This window comes from Lissotriton helveticus, chromosome 5_1 (assembly GCF_964261635.1).
Source record: "Lissotriton helveticus chromosome 5_1, aLisHel1.1, whole genome shotgun sequence".
In the NCBI taxonomy this organism is placed as follows: domain Eukaryota; kingdom Metazoa; phylum Chordata; class Amphibia; order Caudata; family Salamandridae; genus Lissotriton; species Lissotriton helveticus.
In genome coordinates this window covers 122,183,444-122,201,223 of record NC_136065.1, presented here as the reverse complement: position 1 = coordinate 122,201,223, position 17,780 = coordinate 122,183,444, and positions in this window count along the sequence as shown.

Below are 17,780 nucleotides of genomic sequence, written 5' to 3'. Positions count from 1 at the left end.
AGGCAAAGGGACCAGCATCTCCCTGTTCACAGCACAGGGGTAATGAACCATGGGCAAGGCCACCAGAGGCTCACTCAATGCACTATGCAGCCGTCTCCCCCACATATTCTCCTAGCACATCCACTTCCCCTCCCCCTGATGAGTTGTCACTTATCTCTGGTTCTCCCTTTGATTCATATTCTGGGTGTTCCCAAGCCACTAAATTCTCAGTCCATAAATCGGCTATGTGGGATTGTCTCACCCCTTGAGCCTCCTCCCTGACCAACGCCCGCTCCTCTGCCTGTGCCCATTGGGTCACATCAGACCTCCACTCCCCACCCCAGGTTTACCCACTGAATTCCATGACAAGGCTTTGTGCTTCTCAGCAAGTGTGAGAGCCAGATCTACAAATCTTGTGCCCACCGTATGCACACTTGGGCTCTGAAATAGCCCCAGGACACAGGCCTCTAATGGACAGGGGAGGGAGCACCAAAGCGCAGAGTCCAAGGCGGATAGCACCTCATCCAGGAAGGGGTGCACCCGGACCCAGTATCGAACCATATGAATGAGAACAGAATTCCACTGCCCGCATATGGATGGGGCCGGACTCACCCCTGTAGATTACCTCGATCCTGTGTGGTGTCAGATATGTCATATGGACATAATTAAATTGTATGTAATGTGGAAAAGTAAATTTTGCCATGTTCTGTGTCCCTACGTGTTCCCCATCCTATGTTGTATGTGCATGATTAATATGCATATGTATTCCCCATGATCGATTAAAGACGCAATTACAGTTGTGTCCATCTCTAGTATGCCAGTTTCCAGTTCTCGTGAAAGCTACGAGTATTAGGCCTATGTAAAGCTACGTTGCCACGTTTCTCAGTGTGCACGTTATTTCATTGTAAAGTCCCTGTTTCTAGGCCTCAAAAGGGCCCGGACTCAGATTCAGCTCCTGTCTCCTGAACCCTCGCTGAGGAGCGATACAGCCCCCACCTGTATCCCTGACCCTTCACTTACTTCCTGCCTCACAGTGCCCGGCTCGGCCTGGCTCTGCCTGCCAGTCTGCCAAGAGTATGTTATGATTCTAGTTATCAGTCCAGCCCTCCTTCTCTGCATTCCTAAGCTACTGAATCGCATCAATAGTTTCAGTCATCGTCTAGCCTTTACGTCTCCATGTAAGAGAAATACTGTATTTATGGTCATTTAATATTCCTCAACACATACTACATGTAGAATAATTCATGCACCAGTCTTAGTGTCTGTTAGCCTTTGCCCTGATAATTTTTGGATTCTATCAACATGTTCTCTAAACATCAGATACTAGATAGTGTTTAGGTACATGTCGCTCTGACTCTCCAGACTTCAGTCCCTGCTCCTAGCGCAGAAGTCATAGCCCCCAGCTTCTCCCTAGTCACACGTCATTGTCAGTTTGCGCGCACCACTAGGTTAGAGGTCCCGGCTCCTTAGGTAGCCCCCTCCATGTTTCCGCCCCATTTATGACATATTCTGTAACGTTTACATCACATGTCTATGTTCACGCCTCCTGTTACACCTACTTTCACCCTTATCTTTTGCGACTGCTACAAACCCCACCCACTGTTCCGCTTATTGTATGTACTGTAATGTAATTGTTTTGGTATATATACTTGTGTACTGCTGTCAAAGGTCAGCGCGCTCATTCCAGATCCTGCCCGACAGCTGTCGGGGCCCCCTGTTGGCTAGCCATCCCAGATCTTGCCCGTGCAGGTTGTCCTGTTCCTGTCCTTTATGCTGTATTAAACCTGCAAACTCCTACTACCTCGAATCTTGACTCTTATTTATTGAGCTATCTGTTATTGTTATGTCCAGTCAAAAATAGAGGTATTATTTATTTATTTACCACATAATGGCGCCCGAACAGGAACTTGCCCTTTCCCCACGCGCCGGAGAAGCCACGCCAGCCCCCTGATCCTCTGCAGCCGTGACGGAACCATACCGTGCACGTGCAGATATTTTTGCTTCAAGTATCCCTCAGGCCCACGGAGGAGACGGAGGTTGCGGTCCAGCATCCAGACGAGGCGGTGGAGGAACGCGGCGAGTCCCGACCAGAGCCCAAGCCGAGAGTCCAAGGTCCGAGGTATCCGGAGGCCCACCCGTAACAGAAGTCCGAAGTTCGTCCGTCCGTCGTCTAAGCAGTCCAGTCCAGTCCGAGGCCTTCCGTTCTTGCTGCCCGGTGAGTACCGTTGCTGGGGTAGTATCTAGACAGGGTCAATTGCATTGTCTCTGGTCCGTGGGTTTGGGGTACACAGATCCAACACGAAGTGTCCACTTAGGTGGATGCGGGTCCTGACGTGTCTCTTTATGAGACCGGTAAGTTTCGTACTGTTTTAGCAGTGCATCTAGTTTCTGTTCTAGTCCGTTCTGTTCTCGAGAAATTCATGTATTCTGTTTTCAGTATTCCAGGTAGTGTTTTGTCCGAACTGTTATCCTAAATGTCATTCATGTATTTCAATGTCGTGGTATGAATGTGTTGTTTAGTAATCATCGTGTTCATTGTGTATTGTATTGTGTCTAGACTCCAGCCCAGTCATGCCTCTATTTTCAAAGTTACGTCAGTTAAAAACTAGAAAAGGTCTGTTAGAAGAAGCAGTTCCTGTCCCGCCTAGGGACAGTCCAGGTCATTTTATGTATCAAAAGCATGGCATAAGTGCCATATTGTATCTAGATTTATGGGTGGAGTACACCAAACAGTTAGAAGAAAAGTATAGATGGCCCGTATCGGGTACATGGGATGCCGAGTGCATCATGCGAGTAGAAGAACAGTTAGAAGAAAAGTATAGATGGCCCGTATCGGGTACATGGGATGCCGAGTGCATCATGCGAGTAGAAGAAGCATTATGGAAAAAGAAAGCCAGACAGTCACAGAAAGATGCCATCGAGTTATGGCGCAAAGAATCTCATAAAAGAACCGAAAAAGAAATCAGGAAGTCAGAATTAAGTAGAGAATCCTTAGAAAGAGCCCAAGAAAGGGAATTAATCGAAATAGGTGAACGAGTTAAAACCGAACAGTCAGACAGACAGAGGAATGCCCTTATTAAGGGTATGTATCCTCTTCTTGCCGAGGGCCTGCCAAAAGCAACCCCGGAAGCACCATGTAATTTTCCGCCACCCTTAGTTCCGACCAAGCTACGTCACAAACCGACCGCAGCTGATATTTTTCTCTCGTCCTATTTGGACGACACAGTCCCAGAATATGCAAATCCTGTTCCACCAGCTCCTGTAAATAATGTAAATCCTGCTCCTCCAGTCACCGGGGCACCTGTTGCAGTACCTGCTACGGTACCCCCGGTCCAGCCCGTAGTACAAATTCCCGCCACATCAGTCACTTTGCCAGCACGAAGAGTATCAGTCGACGATTCCAGTATAGGGGCCGCGGGAGGAGGTCCTCCTGGTACCCCGCCGCCAAGTAGACGTCTAGGAGCAGTCGAGTTACATGAACGTGCGTTACAGCGTACGCCCAAGTATAAGTCCATTGCAGAAATCAGGCGAGTTCTTACTGAATGCTGTTATGATCCAGTCCCAGGCGAGGATAGTATGGTTATATATTCCGTACGTATAAGGCAGGTGTCCGAGTATTTGGTCACCCTACCGAATATGAAAGAAGATCTAGACAGAATGTATCATTTCATTCGTACAGGACAAGATCCAGAAAGTATTGCTGAAGTCATGTCTCTCAGGAAATCTGAGATCCAGTTCATGTTATTAAAGTTTCTGATCAATTGTTTAATTAGGGAACAAGATTCCCCGACTAAAGATCAGACCGAAATGAAAGTTCTGACAAGGTGGAGTGATAATATAGCCGAGGGTAAGCACAGGACCATCAGTAGTATAGAGAGTATGTACAAGAAAATACGTAAAGAAATAATAAGGTTACACGAACAACGCAATGAAGCTCTAGGGAGCGAGAAAGAAAATGACTCTTATACTGAAGAGGTAGACGACGAGAATACCGCCAGAATAGCGTATGTAGGTAAATCTAGATTTCCAGACCGACATTTACGCCTAGAACACAAGAAAGTTTTTCATCTTCCAGCACCAGAACAAGGTTCTCTAGAACAAGTATTTCAAGCTACCGATTACATTTTGAAATCACGAATCGGTTATAGTGAGTTAAGTACTATGCATGAACAAGAACTAGCCCGATCAGCAGTCCGATGGATTACTGATTCTACCACTTTTCCAGACGAAATAGTGGCACAAATGTTTCTGAAACTGCCCCCAGCCGAGCAGCGACTGGTGGGTATGTATATGATCCAACACCTCATTACACTGTATGAGGGTCAGCATTCTGATCCAGGTCCGTTACATGATATCCTGAACGAGTTACTCCAGTATAGATGGAAAGGTTTAGGTACCGATTTAATTAGTGTCATTCTAGAACAACGCCATAAATATAGAACGTTTCTGAACCCGCATTTTGTTCACGTCTCACCCCCAGAAAGTAAACCGTTTTACATAGACAGACAGCATCCGTTACGAGAAGTACACCCAGTCAGGACACCAGCTGGTGAAATGCAACGAGTATTTGTTTACACCCCGATTACAAAGATGGAACTCTTAGAGATGAAGAAATTAATTCCCTGTCACGATAAAGATCCAGCAGGGTTCCACCGTGAATTAAAAGACATGCTCCGTATGGGAGAATACACGTATCCAGATATAATTAAAATGTTAAAGGTTCTGTTGCCTGCGGGCATATATGAAAAACTTAAGGAAAAAGAATGGGAGGTGGGAGAGAAAAAGATAGATTGGGCAGCTCTAGAAGCTGAAGAAAATACACGTGTACCAGGTACCGGTCTAGGAGACAAATGTAAAGAATTACCTGAGCTATTGATACAAGTTTTGCCAAGATTACTAGCCACGAAAAAGGAAGACTGGGATGCAATCTCAGCCTGTAAACAGAAACCAGACGAAGATACTAGTGATTTTTATTCTAGGTTTGAGAAATGCTTTAGCATTAACAGTGGGCTCAAGACGAGTAGTGAGTCATACCCTCATCTTTTTGTTACTAAATTAGTCGAGAATTCAAGTCCACAAGTTAAAAACCGAGTTTTGAAAGTCGAAAGTACCTGGCAAGCTAATACTCCGTCCCAAATGTTACAGATGCTTCAGTATCACCAGAATAGAATCAGAGAAGAGCAAGATCATGAAAGGAAACGTATGAAAGACACGAAAATAAAAGTACTAGTTGCACAATCTGTTCCACAAGACAGTCAGAAGAGGGGTCCGAATCAAGCCAGTCATCCTGCAGCTCCCGTTAAAGGGACATGCAATTATTGTAAACAGCCAGGTCATTTTATAAACGAGTGTACAGTTCTGAAACACAATATAGCCACTGGTAAAACTAAAGAAAGACCACGTCCGCCTAGACAAGAACAAGTTTCACAGACTTCTCAGCCACAGAATGCACAACAGACAGTTCCAGCACCGCAGCCTATCGCTGCAACACAGCATGTTACACAGCAGATGTACCAGTATGCACAATCCGAGTATCCAGAGTATCAAGCGTATTCATGAAACAGCCTAGAGAGGGAGGTAGGCTTGCCTCTCATCGAGATTCCTGTAGATCAAGAAGGTCCCTATGTTCACAGTCAAGTATTAGGGAAAGACAGAAAGTTTTTGATTGATACAGGGGCAAGTAGGACTACCATTAGTCACAACGAGGTTCCAGGGGCTCCGCTCTCAGGCTCTAGAAATGTTTCCCTTGGATTTTCAGGAAAGCCTATTGTAAACGAGATATCAAAACCAGTTACTCTAGAAGTAGGTCCATTGTCCCGAACTACTGACCTGTTACTTACGAAATCATGTCCAGAAAATTTGTTAGGCATTAAGACACTGAAAGAATTAGGTGCAGTTATTTGCTGTTCCCCAGAGGGAATACGTTTGTTTTTACGTGACTTCAAGGGTCACTATGTATTACGAGATTTTGATCCGAGATTGTCTAATGTTCCGCAGCATCTATGGGCGCAAGGTCCAACTGATGTTGGCTTCATGCAAATCACACCCCATCGTGTGACTCTCAAGCAAGGTATAGTCTTGCCACGAATCAGACAGTACAGATTGCCACCTGAGGCTGTAGCAGCCTTATCCAAAATTATTGACGAGCTCATTGCTCAAGGAGTAGTTGTAGAAACTGACTCCAATGTATGTAATTCTCCTATCATTCCAGTCATGAAACGTACTGATCCAAATGCACCTCCAGTATATCGATTAGTGATCGATCTTCGAGAACTCAATAAATGTATCATTCCCCAGTATCCAGTTGTTCCAGATATCTCATCCCTATTGACAGCCATTGATTCTGAGGCTACATTTTTCACAGTCATAGACCTCAAAAACGCATTTTTCAGTGTCCCCATTCATCCAGACAGCCAGTACCTTTTCGGTTTTTGTTTAAATGGAAGGAGCTATAAATTCACACGAGCTCCTCAAGGTTTCACAGAAAGTCCTAGCATTTACAGTCAAGCACTTAAGAGACAACTAGACAACATTCACATGCCAACTGACACTGCCCTGCTCCAGTATGTGGATGATCTACTGATCACAGCCCGTTCTGAACGTGACTGCGAGCGAGCATCACTCACAGTTCTGTATTTTCTAGCCGAGATGGGGCACAAGGTGTCTCCTTCGAAGCTTCAATTCTGTGTCCAGCAAGTGATCTACTTAGGCCACTTGCTGTCCAAGTGGGGTAGGCAGTTGACACCTGACCGTATTCAGTTAATAGCGAGTCTTCCACAGCCCAAGACACAGAAGGAGGTACGTGCTTTTATCGGCCTTACTTCTTATTGCAGACAATGGATTCCTCAGTATGCATTTCTAGCCAAGCCACTGATACAGTTAACGACACAGGAGGCAGCCGTATCGACTGTCCTCCCTTGGACATCTGAACATACACTTAGTTTTAACGAGCTAAAGAAAGCCTTATGCCAAGCTCCTGTCCTAGCTACACCGAACTACAGTAAGCCTTTTACACTTTTTGTCACAGAACGTGATGGTACAGCGTTATCTGTTCTTGCACAAGATCAAGCAGGACAATACAAGCCCTGTGCTTATTTTTCGAGCACACTAGATCCAGTAGCCCAGGCTCTGCCTGCGTGCCTCAAGTCAGTTGCAGCCACAGCACTAGCTATCAGACAAAGTGATTCCATAGTATTAGGACATTCCCTGACAGTACAAGTTCCACACTCCGTGGAAGTTCTTTTAAACCGAACACAGACTCAGCACTTGACAATTGCACGTTTGACAGGTTATGAACTGACACTGTTCCAGCCACACATAGAAATCAGACGCTGCAACGTTCTAAATCCTGCTACACTGTTACCGTCAGTTACTTCAAATCCTGTCACACATGATTGTGTGGAAGTTGTTAACACTATGACTAAACCAAGACAAGACCTGACAGATATTCCATTACCAGATCCCGACCTGACACTTTATGTGGATGGTTCATGTATGAGAACGAGTACAGGAGAACTAGTAGCCGCGTATGCAGTGACTACTGACACTGAAGTTATTGAAACACACCGTATTGACACCCTGTCTGCTCAAGCAGCAGAGCTAGTTGCTCTGACTCAAGCCTGCATACACGCCAAGAACCTGAAAGTTAATATTTACACAGATTCACGCTACGCATTCGGAGTTGTACACGACTTCGGAGTGCTCTGGCAGGAGAGAGGTTTCATGACTTCTCATGGAACCAAGATTCAGCATGGTCTCCTTATTCAAGCTCTGTTAGATGCAATACATTTACCGACATCTATCGCTATCATGAAGTGCAAAGCACATACGAAAGTCACTGACATTATTTCCCAAGGTAATGATCTAGCAGATCGAACAGCCAAGCTTACAGCACAGACACCAGACATACCAGTTAACAAGACACCGACATCCACTCTAGAACAGACTACTTGTATGACAGTTAAGGACCCTACTCAGGATGTCATAGATATCCAGTTACATGCTACTCCCGAAGAAATCAAGAAATGGTCCGAACAAGGAGGGGTCCAGACAGACCAGGAATGGGTGACGAAGGGTAGAGCCACATGGTTTCTCCCCGACTCAATGGTTCAAGTCATTATCAATACCGCACATAGTCCTGCACACTTAGGAGAAAAAGCCATGTTAGACAGTATCCAGAACATTTGGTTTAACAAGCATTTACGAGCTGCAGCCAAGCAGAAAGTCCGTACTTGTATGATATGTTGTCAATTCAATCCAGGTAAAAGTGTCCCGGTGGAACAAGGTGGATTCCAGCCCCCTGACCACCCTTTTGAAGTCCTCCAGATGGATTATATTCAGATGGAGCGATGTCGAGGTTTCAAGTATGTCCTTGTAGTTGTATGCGCTTTGTCCAGGTGGACAGAAGCATATCCAGTCCCAGATTACACAGCCGCGACCACTGCCAAGCAGCTGGTTCGTGAATATTTCCCCCGCTATGGACTCCCTAGGGTTGTGTATTCTGATAACGGCCAGCCATTCTCATCTGAATTAATGAAGCACGTGTCCCTTCTGTTAGGGTACCAGTGGAAGTTTCATTGTGTACGCCATCCTGAAGCAGCAGGTCTCGTAGAGAGACATAATCAGACCCTGAAAATCCGCATCGCCAAAGTCTGTAAAGAGAAAGGTGTAGACTGGCTAGTAGCTCTGCCAGTCGCTCTGTTCTATATGCGCATGGTCGCACATTCCAGATCAGGTCTGTCCCCTTATGAGGTCGTATTCGGCCGCCCCCGAATGTATGGGGTACACCTAGACCCCGAAGTATTACAGATGTTTCCAGTAATATGCTGACAGATTACCTAGCTTCCTTGATGTCTGCCCTACACTCTTGTCGTTCACAGGTTGCCGCTGCATTTCCAGACAATACCGAGGTGAAACCGCATGAAATCGTTCCAGGAAGCTTGGTTCTCGTCCGGAATTTTGATCGTTCAAGTCCGCTGGAGCCTCGCTGGAAGGAGCCGAAGTTGGTCCTCTTAACCACCCGTACTGCCGTCAAGTTAGAAGGCAGGAAGGGGTGGGTCCATTTGTCTCATGTTAAGAAATTTCACGGATCCCGACTACAAACTGTTTCCAAGAACTTTGCCAAGGATTGCATTTTACCTAAAGACTGCCAAAATACTATTCTCAAGGACTGTCCCGCAAATGACATTGATACCAAGCCTCCCCTGTTAGAGGAAACTCCGCAGCAGGAGTATAAAAAGAAGTTACGGTCTAGTAAAATAAGTCAGCCAGTTTAATTGTCTAAGTCCTCCCCTAGGTGAAACGGTTAGACAGGTATCTGACATGTTTGAAATAGACCCCCATAGTGAGAGAGTTAGTCAAAACTCAATCCGATGTATCGTTTTTCTAAGTTTTATATTGTTTCTCAGCCTGATGGTTACCTGCACGAGTTATGCATTTCATTTATGTTTTCCAATTTCTTATGTAAATAAGTCTTCTAATGCTACAGTAGAGCACACGTTTAGTGATCTGCCTCCTCATGAACTATCTTCTCGTCTTGCTATGCGCAACAATTCATTTATCCGTATGTTGCATTATTCACACCAGACCAGCAATGCCACTAATTGTTGGGTGTGTGGTCGACTCCCCCCTTTCCAGACACCTAAGGGAGTTCTGCCACTCTTTCCTTATCCGTTCTCACATAATGGCTCATGTGGAGCCTGGTCCATGTTAACGTCATCCTCAACTGATATGTCCCTTCTGAACAGTACATGTTTTCCAGACAAGCAAGGTCTTCCCCACAGAACAGGGTTAGATCTAGAAAATGAAGTTTATAATTTGGGTAATTATTCTTCGAATTTTATGGTCCTGAATGTTCAGTCTGATCCTACTCCAGACTTACCTGCTATTTCAGTATTACCAGTCAAAGGCGAATTATGTGTCCGAAATAACGGTTCCGTACATGTAGGACATAGTGATTGTACTACTATTGTCGAGTATAGTGACAGTGGGAAATCTATTTTCAAAGCTTTACGTCATTCTTATTTTGTTTGTGGTCAGACTGCATATGTTCGTCTGCCCCTCGATTGGGATGGAACCTGTTACATTGCCTTCCTACTGCCACCAGTTTTCCTAGCCCCGTCTGATTATCATAGAAACACACATCTAGTACACATTAGACATAGAAGGGAGATCGAGTCCCCAGTTGTCGATCAAACTGAAACTGCTCTAGAACAGTATACAGATTTCAATAGAGGATTCTTCTTCTTTATAGGCCCTATCCAGAATAGTAAGTTAATACGTAGATTAACCAGAACCCTTGAAGCAGTAGTTAATGAGACTGCTTCTGCCCTAGGTAACTTAACCGAAGAGCAATCTGCTATGAGATTTGTCGTGCTCCAAAATCGTCTCGTTCTTGACGTCATACTGGCCGATAGAGGAGGAGCATGTAGAGTCATCGGATCTAGTTGCTGCATTTTTATTCCTAATAACGCGCCGTCTGTTTATTCAGCTATAACCAGACTTCATAAAATTGCCCATCAGTTACACCAGAATCCAGGCACCTGGACATGGTCCGGTTGGTTCTGGAGTATAATTTCTGCCTGGGGATGGAAAGTATTGTCATTTCTAGGTATTGCAGTAGCGATCATATTCAGTTGCTGCCTCTGTATACAATGTGGCCCTGCGATTTGCGGCATTTGTGCTACCTCTTGTATTCCTGGTCCCAAGTCCCGTCCTAAATCCCGTTCCAAGACAATTCGAGACGAGCAAATGATACTGTATGAAATGATAGATGGTATCATGAATATTGATGTTTCCTGATGGAAACGTAGTGACAAGGAGGGAATGTGGAAAAGTAAATTTTGCCATGTTCTGTGTCCCTACGTGTTCCCCATCCTATGTTGTATGTGCATGATTAATATGCATATGTATTCCCCATGATCGATTAAAGACGCAATTACAGTTGTGTCCATCTCTAGTATGCCAGTTTCCAGTTCTCGTGAAAGCTACGAGTATTAGGCCTATGTAAAGCTACGTTGCCACGTTTCTCAGTGTGCACGTTATTTCATTGTAAAGTCCCTGTTTCTAGGCCTCAAAAGGGCTCGGACTCAGATTCAGCTCCTGTCTCCTGAACCCTCGCTGAGGAGCGATACAGCCCCCACCTGTATCCCTGACCCTTCACTTACTTCCTGCCTCACAGTGCCCGGCTCGGCCTGGCTCTGCCTGCCAGTCTGCCAAGAGTATGTTATGATTCTAGTTATCAGTCCAGCCCTCCTTCTCTGCATTCCTAAGCTACTGAATCGCATCAATAGTTTCAGTCATCGTCTAGCCTTTACGTCTCCATGTAAGAGAAATACTGTATTTATGGTCATTTAATATTTCTCAACACATACTACATGTAGAATAATTCATGCACCAGTCTTAGTGTCTGTTAGCCTTTGCCCTGATAACTTTTGGATTCTATCAACATGTTCTCTAAACATCAGATACTAGATAGTGTTTAGGTACATGTCGCTCTGACTCTCCAGACTTCAGTCCCTGCTCCTAGCGCAGAAGTCATAGCCCCCAGCTTCTCCCTAGTCACACGTCATTGTCAGTTTGCGCGCACCACTAGGTTAGAGGTCCCGGCTCCTTAGGTAGCCCCCTCCATGTTTCCGCCCCATTTATGACATATTCTGTTACGTTTACATCACATGTCTATGTTCACGCCTCCTGTTACACCTACTTTCACCCTTATCTTTCGCGACTGCTACAAACCCCACCCACTGTTCCGCCTATTGTATGTACTGTAATGTAATTGTTTTGGTATATATACTTGTGTACTGCTGTCAAAGGTCAGCGCGCTCATTCCAGATCCTGCCCGACAGCTGTCGGGGCCCCCTGTTGGCTAGCCATCCCAGATCTTGCCCGTGCAGGTTGTCCTGTTCCTGTCCTTTATGCTGTATTAAACCTGCAAACTCCTACTACCTCGAATCTTGACTCTTATTTATTGAGCTATCTGTTATTGTTATGTCCAGTCAAAAATAGAGGTATTATTTATTTATTTACCACAGTACTTGAACCTTGTTTTCCTAGAGACTTTTTTGGGTAGGCCACCAGTCAGAGTCTGTCAAATCATGCTGTAGGATCTTTAACCATCTTTCCAGCAGAGAAGATAAAGGGCCACGAACCATTGCCGAGAGGGATTGGTAAAAAAAGGTCAACATTGAGATCAGCAACTGTTGGACTGCATAAGTCAAGGGTTCCTCCCGTTCCCCTGGCCACAGGGCCAGAAACGCCCAGGTCGGTGCTTAATACATAAGAAATTGGCCCAACGGCAAATCACAAGGAGCCATCACGTCTTCCAGGGACAATAATATGCCCTGCTGGTAGCAGTCTCTAGACGTCACTAGCCCGGCATCCGTCCAGGCCAATAGTTGCCCAGTGGTAAAGCAGGAGAGGGGTTCACCATGAGGGAGTCCCACTAATGGCAGCGAAGGGACATACCAAGGTGTCCCTGTGGTTCTCAGGGCACAACGGCACCAACATTCTGGCGCCACAGTTAAAAATACTGCGGGACAAGGGCCACCACTGCCGGGCTAAGTAATTGTGCCTGGGGCTTCCCATGTGGGCTGACAGTCCCCCTCCCCCAGCTCATCCCGATTATCCACATTGTGATCCATTTAAGCCACATCAAGCCACATTGTGATCCATAGAAGTTGGCCAGGAAATATAGCTCAAAATCTGGGGTACCCAAGCATCCCTCCTCAGGGGGGTACTGAAGGACAGCCAGAGACACCCGATGATGGCCCCATCCCGTACCAGGCCACATAGCAGAGTGTCTAGTTGTTTAAACCATGAGGCTGGTATTCCTATTGGTAAGTTAGTAAAAAAAAGAATTGACGAGCCATGGGAGCATGACCATCTTGGATACTGAGATCCGAGCCGTAATGGGCAGTTTAAGAAAGCACCAAAAGGGGATGCTAGCCCTCAGAGACTGGAGAGCCTTTCCCTAGTTGCTCTTATGGAGTTCCTCCATGGAGTGGAAGGCCCAGCATCCGTGCAAGTGCGGGTCTCAGGATGATACAATATATGGTTCAACCTCCTAGGTTTCAGGGAAGTGCTACGCGTAGGAATGAAGGTGTTCTGGTCCACATGCATCAATGCTGGCGTGTGTGGGAGCACCCGGAGAGTCAAAACCTTTCTAAGGATCTTGAAGTCTAGGTTCAGCATAGGAAGGAGGTGGAATTCAGGAACCCCGGCTCCCTGTGTTTGAGTCTTATGGAGATGGATAACCCCCACATCAGTGGTGGACCCGGGAAGTGTGCCAAGTTGCCAGGAATCAGCATACAGCTTTTCTAGTTGCGGGGCTAAGGTCACAGAGGCACCACAGCGCTATCACCTCCGGCCCACCCCTCAACAGGTACTGTCTCTGCGGAAGCAGGCGGGTTGCCACGTCACTTGGGAGCTGGGTATTCGGCTCACCGTGTCTCTCCGGTTCTGCTGCAGGGTCCTTGCCGAGTACTCCCCTGCAAGCAGGGCTCCTGTCCGAGAGAGCGGTGGGGAGCCCAGGGCCGACCTCTTTCCAGCTGCTGACTGGCTACTCTGCACCATTCTTCAAGCTACTCTGACAGCTCTCCGGCGTCCACCTCAGGCAAGCTGTAGGTCTCTGTCTCCCCAAAGGCAGATGGTGGGCGCACACTGCAAGGGTGTTCGGCTGGAGTCCGGGTGGGTCAGAGGGAGCTCACTGATGGGCGACTGTCACTGGGATTCAGGATTTTGGCCAGGCCAAGCACAGAGCTCATTTAATAAGCGTTCAATGCCGCAGCCATCTTGGCCACATCCCCTCAAATATACAGATACTTGGGGCGTATTCACAGACAACATTATGTAGTTTGTTTAGTAGCATTACAATAGTACTACTCTTGTACTATAAAATTCTACTCAAAACGTTACGGACAGAGGTCTCCCCATCCACTCCTCCCATAATTTCTATCCAGAGATTTCTGCACTTGTGTGTATACATTTTAATAGTAAATGTGGGAGTGACGAGAGAGTGACTGGAAAATGGGGAATACTTATGACTACATAGATGGGATTTATGGGGGAGTAAAGAGTGATTTAGGGAGGGCTATGCAGTGGGTTAGAAGGTTTAGAGAGGGCGACAACCATTCACAAATGAGTAGGCCCATTGCTATCCACAAACTGTACTTCAAAAACTACTGCAGCCCAGCAGGTCTTGGAAGCATCATAAATGTATTCTTGCCCAGAGCTGGAATAAGTACAGCACCACACATGGCCATCCACTGATACTGCTGCACCCTATCCTAGAAAATAATGGAGGCAAAGATTTAAAATAGGTGTGGGCAGTACTCGCAACTGCTCATGCTGATTTGTAGCCTGGGAGCTTGTTCTGTGCTATAAAAACAGCACAATGACACCACGCAGCACCCCAGATTATGCTGCTTCTTTCTGCTACTCAAGTAGGTTTTAGGTCGAGCATTTGAGGCCTCTTGTATAGTATATAATTTTTATATACTTATATGTGAATGTACTTTGTGCTGAGGGTCTTTCTTTTACAACATTTTTTGTCAACTGCCTCTATTTAAATTTTTTGGTAGAGAACGACCAGATGAGGTCAGTAAAACACCAGAATCACTTTGGAATTCTCTAGATTCCAGTCCATAGAAATTGTCTTCCACGAGCACCCGTAGACAATAAAAAAATATTCAAATTTTGTATTTTCAGTGATAGGACCACCAAAGGACTTATTAGAAACAGACCTTTGGACTATACCATTTCCCACTGCAAGGCATTATTTCTCTCCATGTGTTCCCATACCTGGCATGTCACGCAGTTTGGTGCTTACTTTCACTCCATGTTAAAGAACAGTAGATGTTTCAGCACCCAGGCTGAGGTGCTGCATAGCTATATACATGTAAGGTTCCAAAGGCGAGACAGATTGCCTTGCAAATACTTGTTCTACTTGAGTGGCAGCTTTCTCACCACAGATGTTTGCGACCTACGGCATTATGAAATACTGCCTAGAGGCATTCCAGTCTCTGAAAATCACACTAAGGGAACGGAAATTCTGGCTTGTGCTCACTAACTTAGTTTTGGCAAGCCACACATGAGAAAAAAACTTTCCTACCCGGCAATTGGGGAGTCTTGCCAGAACTCAGTGTTCCAAGCGGAACTCTGCCGGCGGAGCGGAATTTATTGCCAACCCCTGGTTTAAAATACATCGCCATTTGAAGTAATGTTGAAATAAATCAATTTATCCTGACCTTTAAAAATATGTAACCATTTAATTTAACATAAAAAATTATATATGAGTAAAAAATAAACATGATTTTATTATAAAATTTATAATACAAAATGTAACATATTTGTACTTTTTAAAACATAAAAAAGAAATATGAACATTTAAACTTTTAGGGGGATGTGTTAATAAATAATTTGTGTTCATTCTTATATAATCAATAGACTCAGTTTGCATAATGCCTACCAACTACATTTTATCTACTCATATTTAATTGTGTGTCTGGTTACTGTTATTTTAAATGGCATAATATTTGTAAATTATTGTTGGTTTATATGGATTGTTTTTATCAGTTCTCAGTGTTATTGATTAGCTGGTTGAACTCCTTTTCCCCATGGCCAGAGAAGTTACCTGCTGAATCTGAATTTCGTGTTATGTGTAAAAATCGGCACCTATGTTACGTTAATTGTTAGGGTGAACTAATCGCCAAAGAGGGTATCCAGGCGCCATAGAATGAGTGAACTGCACTGTCTGCGATGTGCCCAGTTGAAAAGTCAGGTTTGAAATTTTCTTCTGAATTCTTATGGGCTTTCTAGGGAAGACTCTCTTGAGAATCAAGTATATATAATATATTATGCTGTGATTAGTCCTTGTTATGAGGGCAAAATAATTGGAAATCCATGCACAAATACAGTCTTGCAAGGTTATGCCTCAGTCCAAGCGCTTCACCCTGGATTATTATGGCAGATTCACCATACAGAAACACTGAACAACACTGTATTAGGATTTACCCTTGGGTAAATTCCCAGCTAATTTTACTAAGTTATAAGTACATAGGTGTGTGTATATTTCAGTGCATGTTTACTACAGAAAAGTTACCTCGTTGTACGAGATGTGCAAGACTTCAAAAGTGCGCGGACAAGGTGACTAAATGAGGGAAAGATGAATAAATAGGATGTACAAATCAGGTGCTCCTGATGGCTGCAAATTCTGATATAAGGAAATTGGGAAATTGGGAAAAAAACTGATCAGATTCCGTCAACTGAGCAAGAGGTTATGGGTCCTGTTAGCAGGTTGTCGCTTTGAATACAGCAGAATGACGTGTGTCATTCAGGCATCACGTGCCACCGACATTCCTTCTGATGTTATTGATTTTGACAGGCTAAGGATGTCTGGTGAGAGGAATGCAAAGCTGGAAGAGGTGAGAATCAAGCCCTGGGGAAACAAATTACGTCTGGCACTGAGAATTGCTCCTGCACAAGTCTCTACCCTGGTGGTGGAAGAACGGGTGGGGAATCTCTAGATCTGGGTTTGGAACTAGATTAAGAGACAACAGTCTAGATTTATCAACACTATGCGCTGATGCAAAGTGACCAAGAGTGGTGCAAACTGTTGCAGTTTTTGTATGATATTTACTTTATTGGGCAAAGCTTGTTTTGCACAAGAAAGTAGTGTACCAGTAACAAAAAGTAGCACTATACGCTCCTTTGCATCAAGGTGGTGTCCACTTGTTCTTATGCAGCCAGCCATGTTTTTTTTTAAGCAAAGCCCTGTCTACTAACAATTCTATGCCAGGTTTGCACCTACACCTCCTTTAAAGCAGGCGAAAGAAGGAGCAACGTGTTCCCCTACCATTCTAACTTTGCATTTGTGCAATAGTGTACACTTTACCTACAAAGTGGGAAACATTGAAAAATCGAACTAAGCATTGTATTTTGTACTGGAAAAATACCTGTCGAGCACAACACCTACCTAGATTTATGCAGACACCTTTGCACTATGATACAAAGGTGTGTGCGTGGTGATAGGCAGCCAGACAATGCACCAGTTCTTGAGAACAGAGAAGTAGTGCTATATCTTTGTATATATGGAGCTGTCCTGCTCGGGAAACATCCTTTCCCACGCAACTTTTACCACGCAGTGCCTTTACAATGCAGGTTTTACAACGAAAACCATTACAACGCATTGCACTGGGGGGCGCTCTAGGATAGGGAATAGTTTTAATTTACTATCCAACACCTTCCCTACTATCCACTGGGACTGGAGTTGGAATAGTAAATTAAACTATTCACTATCCAGCACCCCCCAAAGCAATGCGTTGTAAAGGCTTGCGTTGTAAAACTTGCGTTGTAACAGCATGCGTGGTAAAAGCATGCGTTGTAACAAAGTACATCCGTCCTGCTCACTGTCTTTCACGCAATGGAGTGTATTCTAGAAAAAAAAACTAGTAAATTTGACCCAACAAGCTAAAGATACCTTAGTCTTGGGTAATAGTAAAAACTACCTTACATGCGATTTTTTTCTTCTGCATAACCTCATCTGATGTTGTTGCCTTTAAAGTGTTCTGGTTTTCAATAAGTGCATGCCATTATCTCACCATATCCTTGAAGTTATGTGGTATTAGTACCCTTCATTTCTAAAAGTCTTCAAGCGCACCGCTGATAAATTTCAAGCAAGGTGAAACTTGTCTGTGATTCTTAACATTGTTAAAGGCACTTTCTTTGGTTACACTGCCTTTGTAGAATTGTATTATTACTAAGCTTGACAAGGAAACTCTAGAGCTAATAAGTGAGTTTTTTCA